We start from the raw sequence: 8,552 nt of genomic DNA on the forward strand, positions 1-8,552 counted from the left end.
GTTGTTTAAAGGAGAGAGGGAGGGTCTGAGGGGTTTTAAATAGACATCGGAACCCCTGTGGATTGCGTAGCTATAACAACCTGTCCGGATTTCACTCCCTGGCTTGAAGCTTCTAAAATGCAGAAATAAATATGTGTGAATTGCTTTAGACTATTATTAAGGTCCCCAGTCCTTTAGTCGTGCCTGTTTGCCATGAATGTAAAATTAGAAGTTGAGAAGTTTTTCCAACGGACTGGTGGATTCACAATTAACTGAATAAAACCAGACTGAATTAATAAACTGCTATTAGAAAGACATCCTCAGTAATTTGACCATATATCTATATTTTTTTATTCCTTAATGTATGTGATTAAATCTAAAATATTTGGATTGATGTCACTACAGTAATAAATTATGCTCTGAGATTGCAAAATGGCAAATAATCACTGATGTTAATGTTCTTGTCATTATATAAATTAGATGCGTCCTGAGGTGAAGGTAAAAAGGGCACATTCGGGTCATTAATTAAAGAACGTTTTTTTTTTTCCTCACATGGTATTTCCGGCACTGTTATAACTGTGATGTTCACATCTTGAGGAGCCTAACTTTAAAGATGACAGTGTAGGCCTATTCCAACAAATAAAATTGGCTGCACCACTGAGTTTAAATGGCAGACTGTCTGTTTCCCTTTCTCAGTGTCAAGTGGCTGTTGATAGCTGATCTGGTAGGAGGTGTCTCCGTTTACAGGCACTGATGCTCACTTGAAGATTAAACAAACTGTCCAAGTTGTGTAACATCAGTGAGTAATGGGCTGAACAAAAAGCCCATTTCTAAATTTAACCCAGTAACTAAATGAATCAGTTGTGGCCCTTTCTTGGAAACTGAACTGGATTTTTTTTGTCAGCTTGTGTTGTTGTCTAGTACACAATAATGATAAAAATAAAACAATAACAATAATAATAACTTCAATTCTAAACAATTTGATCAAATCAATGTTTCACTCAGACGTTTGTTTGTTTATTATTTTCTCTGGTTCAACTTTTCTATGAGCTTTTGAGTTAACGTTTACTTCACCTGTTAGAGCTAATTTGTACATCATCATTTAGATGGTTATACAACAGTTATTAAGTCAAACTCTCATTGTTCTGTAATTTCCAAAAAGTGTTCACATGCACAAGTCTTTGATGATTTGCCTCGAGGAGGCAAAACATGATACACACACACACACACACACACACACACCCTGAAGCCTAAAGATGTTAGTGCCATCCAGTGGAGTTTGTTGCCCATTGCAACCTTAACAAAGCCACGAAAACAGAGGCCTGCCACCTACAGTATATGTTCGGCTTTTTACATTCAGTCGTGGAAAGTAACTAAGTACATTACTCATGTAGCTACTGCAGAGGTTTAGTTTCAAAGTACTTGTTCTTTTGGGTATGTCCATTTTCTACTCAAGCTTCAACTTCACTGCATTTCATGGGGAAATATTTTACGTTTTGCTGGACGACATTTATCTGACAGCTATAGTCACTAGTTTGCAGATTTTACATAGAAAAGCTATGATCACTTTATAAAATATGACGCATTGTTGCAGACTACAAGAAGTAATTATGGCCTCTGATCAGCTACAGCAATAAAATGCATCTTACAGGTCTAAGCATAAATAATAATGTGATAATATGTAATAATACAACTTGGACAGGATATGCAGAATGCTTTGCATGAACACTTCACGTCACCACTGCCTACATCCACATGAATGGCTTCTGATTAATATTACGCTGATAAAGTTTTATAAGTCTAAAGAGTCTATTTTATTTAATAGTCTATTTCAGACATTGTCACTAAATGACCAAACTTAGAGTGAATGACTGGAGAGGTACAGAGAGTAGCCGGAGGGTTTCGGCAGCTGCAGAAGGGGGAAATCTGGAAGTTATAGAGCAGCTATATGAACCGGGCCTTTTCCCTCCCCAGTAGCTGTCAGCACTGGCACAGAGGCCAAGACTTCGAGGGTGTTAAATGCATGTGAAAAATGTGATGCCTGTTCAACTATGCCCACTGACTGTAGATCATTTAGTTCAACTAAAGATTTAATAAGTGCTAAAATCTGTGTAAAACATGTTCAACTTCTACATACCATACAGAAATCAATCAAATTATAGTTTTATATGAAGTGGTCACACAGTGAATACACCTTTCTAAAGCAATCTATTCATCAAGCTGTAGACTGGGTTATGTTCAGTTCATCTCCATCAACACGTTTCCCACCACGCTGTCTCTGCAGTCCATCCATCCAGGTTTCCCCCCCTGAGCAGACAGAAGGACATCATGGCACATCTGTGTGCCCATGGTGACTTCACCGCGATGATGATGTCATTTAGCAAAGTGCCGTTAGCAGCGAGTCTTGTCATTGCTCTGCATCACAGGCCTCAGTCAGACTCCCACTGTTTGACAGAAAACAGCTACACCAACATAGTGCAATACACAAACATTGAACTAATCACAGTTTCATTACTTCACTGACTTTTCCATGAATATTTTCCGTGTCATGATGGCGCTAATGCTTATTTGTGCATTTAAGTGTCCAAGATGCAACATGCAGAGAACATTTTGATTTAACTGCAGCTTCTGCACGTAACAAATTAAGGTTTTTGTTGTGTACAAATGTGACAGCACCACTAGATGTCAGCATTGTAATGGAATTACAATATCTATCGTCACGGTTGAATTTAAAAACAGAAAAAAATTCTCTATCTCAAGTTTGTTTGGATAGCACCTTTCAAACACAGAGGCAATTCAAAGTACTTTAATAAAGCAGGGACGTGCGTAAGAACACGATTTAAAAACAGGAACAATAAAATAAAACAAAATAGAAGACGAGACCAGAAATACACATAACACTGTACAATTATTCTTTCCTATTTATTCCCTGGGAAATGTGTATTCAGTATCAAGCGTAGTCAGCCTCACATTGAGGTCGACTTCTGTTCTGATTATTTAGAAAGGGACCTGGTGGATAAAAGTTTAACAGCTTTTGATGCTGCTTAGTTCAAGCAATCATGAAACAAATGCATGCTAAGGAAGTTGAAATATCTCAGATTATACTATCCAATCTAATTTACTCTGTTGTGCTGCTAAATGCTGTTTTTTTCTTAGTCTTCAAAAACTAACTCATATGTTCATTTAGAAACATAGAACAGATGACCAGCAGCAGACCAACTGACTCCTAATTCTGTTTGAGTTACAAGCCTTTCAAGGGAAAGGGAGGAGAGCTGTACCTCAATAAGTTGTGACACACCCCACAAGCTCACACCTGGAAATAACTCATCACTTTCCCTTGTACTTCTCCGTTGGTCTCCAGACATGGGAAGCAAAGCAAAGGGTCTGCCTGTCCTTTGACTTTATCTTCAGGATGGGCATTACCACAGGCGTTGATGTCCCTATCTCGCCTGCTCGCCTCTTGGTAATACAGGGTGTAAAAAGGCTTCTGCCTTCATAGTCACCAGATCTTCACCCAGCAGAGACAGGTTAGAAGATAATACACTTTCTGAAGAGCAACAGTTAAAGCTTGGATAGATTCTACTGATAAATATACAGAGTTGCAATATTGTAATCAGGATGTAGTGCATTGCAGAAAAAGAAGAATAAAAAGCAGTAAGCTAAATTGAGCCAACGGACTTCACATGATGATCAAAATGAAGCTTTGTCTGCCACCTTGAGATTTCTGCAACTTCTAACAATAGATTTAGAAAGATGAGATTGAAATAAGTAATGAAATCATTTGAACAAAAAGAGAGGTAGAATCGAGAATGATCTGTATTAAAAAAGGTTTGATGCTTTTGAAAATGACCTAAAGGTAGCATGTTGAAGGGAATAGTAAAGGTCCAAGGACTGATCCCTGTGGTACTCCATGAGTGTAACTGCGGATTTCTAGTCCCCTATAGCCACACAAAAATGTCCTTTCAATGAGATAGGACTACCAATCTAAAACAGTATCCAATATACAGTACTTAAGATGTTCAGTTAAAATCAAAAGGTCAACTGTAGCAATAAAACATCTGGCGGTTTTGTTTTAATCCTTTAATGTGTTGGAGTCACAGCTAATATCTGAGAATGAGAAGCAAATAGGTGCACCTGAAGGCCTAAAATCATTCTGTCTGGTTTCTCCTCAGTTGTGTTAGCACTGAGGTCACACATTAAGCAAGCTGGATGAAACTCCAGAGGCCAGAAAACATGAAGAGACAACGCCGCTTTAATTACAGGAACAGCCCCGTGTGTCATATCAGGGTGCAGTGTTTTCTTTCAACTGCTGAGAGAGAGAACTTGAGGCTCCATATCTCCACCTTGTCTTCGTCTCTTCTTCTTCTCTGGTCTTTTCCACACAGTGACACTTTCCTCTGGGTCATCCAAGGTTGCAATCAGCTGAGAGGGAGGCTGCACAGACTGCAGCTGCTCAGCTTGACTCTGTCTTGTTTCATTAACGCTAAGTAAAGCAGATCATACCATTCCATCAACACCACCTGCTGGTCAAGGGCATGACCCATTCACTATACGTCTACCATATCGTCTGTCTTCGTACAGCAACCTGTACTTTCCTGGCTCGAACTCTCTCCACATGTCACTACTTTTACTGTTGAGACTGTGTTGTGTCATTGTAGATGCTTTCTCCAGTGAGACGGAGTGAAGCTGTATGAATGGCTTGGTTTGTTCAAGGGAAAATAGAAAATTGCGATTCTGTAAACATTATTAAAGCAGCGTGTTGAACAGGTTGCTGGGAAACCAAAGAGTGGATTGTATCATGCAGCTTCGGCAATAAAAAGACTAGTAGACTGTGGTTTGATATATTAATGTCAGATATTGATTGTCGGCCGCCAATGGGATAAAAATGATAATAAAATAAACCAAAAAGATGCCTTTAGAATCTCTGTCATGTCACACCGAACTCCAGTTAAGTGATTGATTTTGGAAGATCATGTTACAACCAACTATTTCACCTTTCTTTATAGGTATTTCATGTTTCCTCCCACAGTTACACAGCAGCAGCAGCAGCAGCTTAGATGTGCCTACTTAAGCAATTTCAAGAATGGACAAGCCGCCACATGCTCACATACAATTTGGCTCAAGTGTGTCATAATACTTCACTAGAAAATGTGCGTGGACCACAGGTTACATGCCACAAATGAAGCACAGAGATTAAGTTCCACTATAGCGTTTTTTGATAGGAAGGTGCTCCTTCTTTAAACTGCAGCCACTGTTTTGGTTTCTCTACAGAAGGTAAGTCTGTAATCTTTCAGCTCTGAGGACACCTTATAATGGAATCTTTTCCTAATTTCCTTGCTTTCTGTTGGGAATTGCTCCTTGCTCTCCTTCAACCCACTTTAAAATCTATTCATGAGCAATATCTGATTGGTTTTCTCTCAGGGATCCAATCAAACCAACACAAGAGGTTGACAGAGCTTTCACTGAGGTTTCAAATAACAACAGCCACCTCTCCAGCCCACGAGGACGGACTTTTTCTGAATCCTGAGAACTGCTGCACACGGTGCACCCGACGCCTGAAACAGCAGAGTGGCGCAGACGCACCGTCAGCCTCCAAACCTAAGCCACAAATTATGTCTGGTACATGGAAGAGATCATGTGGCCCTGCAGCGGAGTAGGGGTGGTGAGAACGAGGAGTTTGGTGGTAACTGGGTTGGGATTGGACGGATACGATTTACATTCCTCTCCAGGGATGTGATATCAAGACAAGGTCATACCAAGGCTAATACATAAGACTCCAAGGAGAGGGAGGAGGAATCTAATCTTTGCTCTTTACCTCTTTACTCAAAATGACTTTTTTATGTAGAATACAATACCATATTGTATGTTAACTCTGCGTGTTGTGTAATTCTCCACAAGATACAATCTGTCTCGCATTATATTATCTACCTACATCTTTATGGATCTTTTTATTTGCCTGATAAATTTGGACATTCAGCCGATACCTTGCACACAGTATTTGTCAATACTATACGTTGACATACTTTCAATGCATTTTGGGAGATTTGTTTTGTAGGAGTTGCCCTCAAGGAAATACCTCAAACTCCATCAACGTCCCATAGCACATTCCATCTCATCTGACTAGCCGGCGCACAGACAGACTAACCTCAATGCCCAGAGGAACCTCATTGTAATTGCAAAAGTAATGTTACACTGCAGACTAACACTTGAAGCTGAATAGAGTATTCCAGTCACACTTGCAGCTGAAACAAAGTTGACTTTTTCTACACCGTTACTTTAAGGGTGACATTCTCATGGATACCTGATACGACTATTTTCGGACGGAACCGTGATATTTGCATCTAAAATGCATCACGCAGCTTCTGAGAGAGAAGTAGAGGAAGGTAAGGCAGTTTCTCCAACAGCGGGGAAAATATCCTGACAGCCTAAAGAGATTAGTGTCCATTACCAAACAAATTTCTGCTACCACCTACAACACTTATGACAGCCCTCAGTTCAACCCTCATAGGAGCCCTGGTTAAAAAAAATAAAAAAATAACACACACTTTTGTCCTCATGGCCATGTTCCCTCGACACCAGAATGAAACAAGCTCTGTTTTCTTGGTTGCCGGGTCTGAGAAGAGGGGGCGAGTGTGTTTTAAGAAGGGTGTGGGAATCAATTACCCCACTCAAGGGACATGCAGGACCGGTGGGTATTGCTTAGGATTAGTGTCCATTCTTGTCATGTACTGACAAACCCTCCTGCTGATCTCCTTAAAACCAGGTGTTATTAAGAAGCACAGCCCTTACTGGGGGTCTTTAGGCTTTTGAATGACTGCCCTTTAGGAATGACTGACAAGCTTATAATGTTGAAAAAAAAGTGCATTCCTGTGCTTTCATGTGCTCACCTGTGTGAATTATGTGAATGATATTGAGCATGAGCTGAAAGTGAAATCATGCAAACAGCTAATTGATAGGACTTACAACTTTAGCTGCGACTGCTTCGATTATTCTTCCTATACAACTACATTATCTGTCATCTTGTGTGGAAAAGGGTGGCAGCATTTTGTTGACATTTTGGGAGATATTCTCTTCAATTAGCTCATCATAGCACAAAGACTGGAAACAGAGGGAAATAGCCTGGCTCTGTTTGAACAAAACAAAATCACCAGCAACTCTAATACTAAAGCTTTATCTTTTGTGTTTAAGTGTAAAACTGTCTGACACGTAACATCATTTTACAGGCTACACATGCAGATGCACGAAATGATTTCAGGCCTTCATGTGCACTTCTATGTTTCTATGAAGTCTTGAGAAATCAGCCCCGACCTCTTCATTCATATTATTTTGACAACTAAAGGAATTTTAAACGTTAAACCTTATTTAAATAATGACATACATAGCATACATAGATGGAATTTTACCCTTTCTAAGCATTAGGAGCAATGGGCTGCTGTAAAGCAAACGGGAGCCATTTGGGGTTCAGCGTCTTGCTCAAGGACACTTCAACCTGTGCTGCAGGGGATCAAACCACCAATCTTGTTACTTAAAGACGACCCTCTCTAACACCTGAGCAACAGCCGCCCAAAAGCAAATTATCCCCATTTCTTGCTGAGGATTAGATGAAAAGATCAACAGCACTCTCTGTTAAATATGAAACTTCAGCCAGCAGCTGGTTAACTTAGCTTAGCATAAAGACAGGAAGCAGGAGGTAAAAGCAAGCGTGACGACAAGACATCAGGAAGAAAATGCACCCGCATATAACCTCCTGTCAAAACCCCCAAGTTTAAGTTTCACACTGTAGTTTTTGTTCAGACTGAAGAAATAAGATATAAATTGTTAATTAGTAAGCTTAAGAGCTGCTGGCAGGTGGATTTTGTCACAATTTAAGAAGAGCCAGGCTGCTTCCAGTCTTTATGCTAAAACAGATATAGCAGTACTATCAATCTTCTCATATTAGTGTCTGTCAGAAAGTGAATACACTAAATGTTTGCTTTTGTATAACGTTCCACAATGCAGCAGGTCAACCTGTCATGTTCACTCATACTCAGATAACACACAATGCAAAAGGTGAATAACTGGGGATCTGTTGAGGGGAACGATCATAAGAGATCCAGTATCATGTGAAACATGCAACCATGAATTATCAAGCTTGCTCACTTTAATCTCTAATTTGAAGGGCTATTTTGTTCACACACAGTAAGTAGAAACTTGGCTCCGTGAAGCCACTTCGGCCCATCTACGGCTGTTTGTGATCTGCGGTGAACGGGGTGGATATCGTTTGAGATTGGGAATGAATAGACTTCATCCCGAATCCTGGCAGGAGCGCTCCCCAGGTGTAGCTGAGAAAACCTGGACCCTTCCCAAATTCATATACCTCTCTCTCTCTCTACGTGCCAGAAATCAAGGTGTGTAGGCAGACACAAAAGATGTCAGTTGATAGCTGAGCTACTGAAAGGTGTTTACACAGGAGTTAAGCAGGGTTGTCCCTGACTAAATACATTCTCAGCTGGCAGTCGGTGGATATTATTTACAAATCAAGAGGTCAACCATCAACAAATCTGTAATACTGATTCTTACTTATTATGGCTGTC

This window comes from Anarrhichthys ocellatus, unplaced genomic scaffold, assembly GCF_004355925.1.
Source record: "Anarrhichthys ocellatus isolate YVR2014 unplaced genomic scaffold, GSC_Weel_1.0 scaffold32, whole genome shotgun sequence".
In the NCBI taxonomy this organism is placed as follows: Eukaryota; Metazoa; Chordata; class Actinopteri; order Perciformes; family Anarhichadidae; genus Anarrhichthys; species Anarrhichthys ocellatus.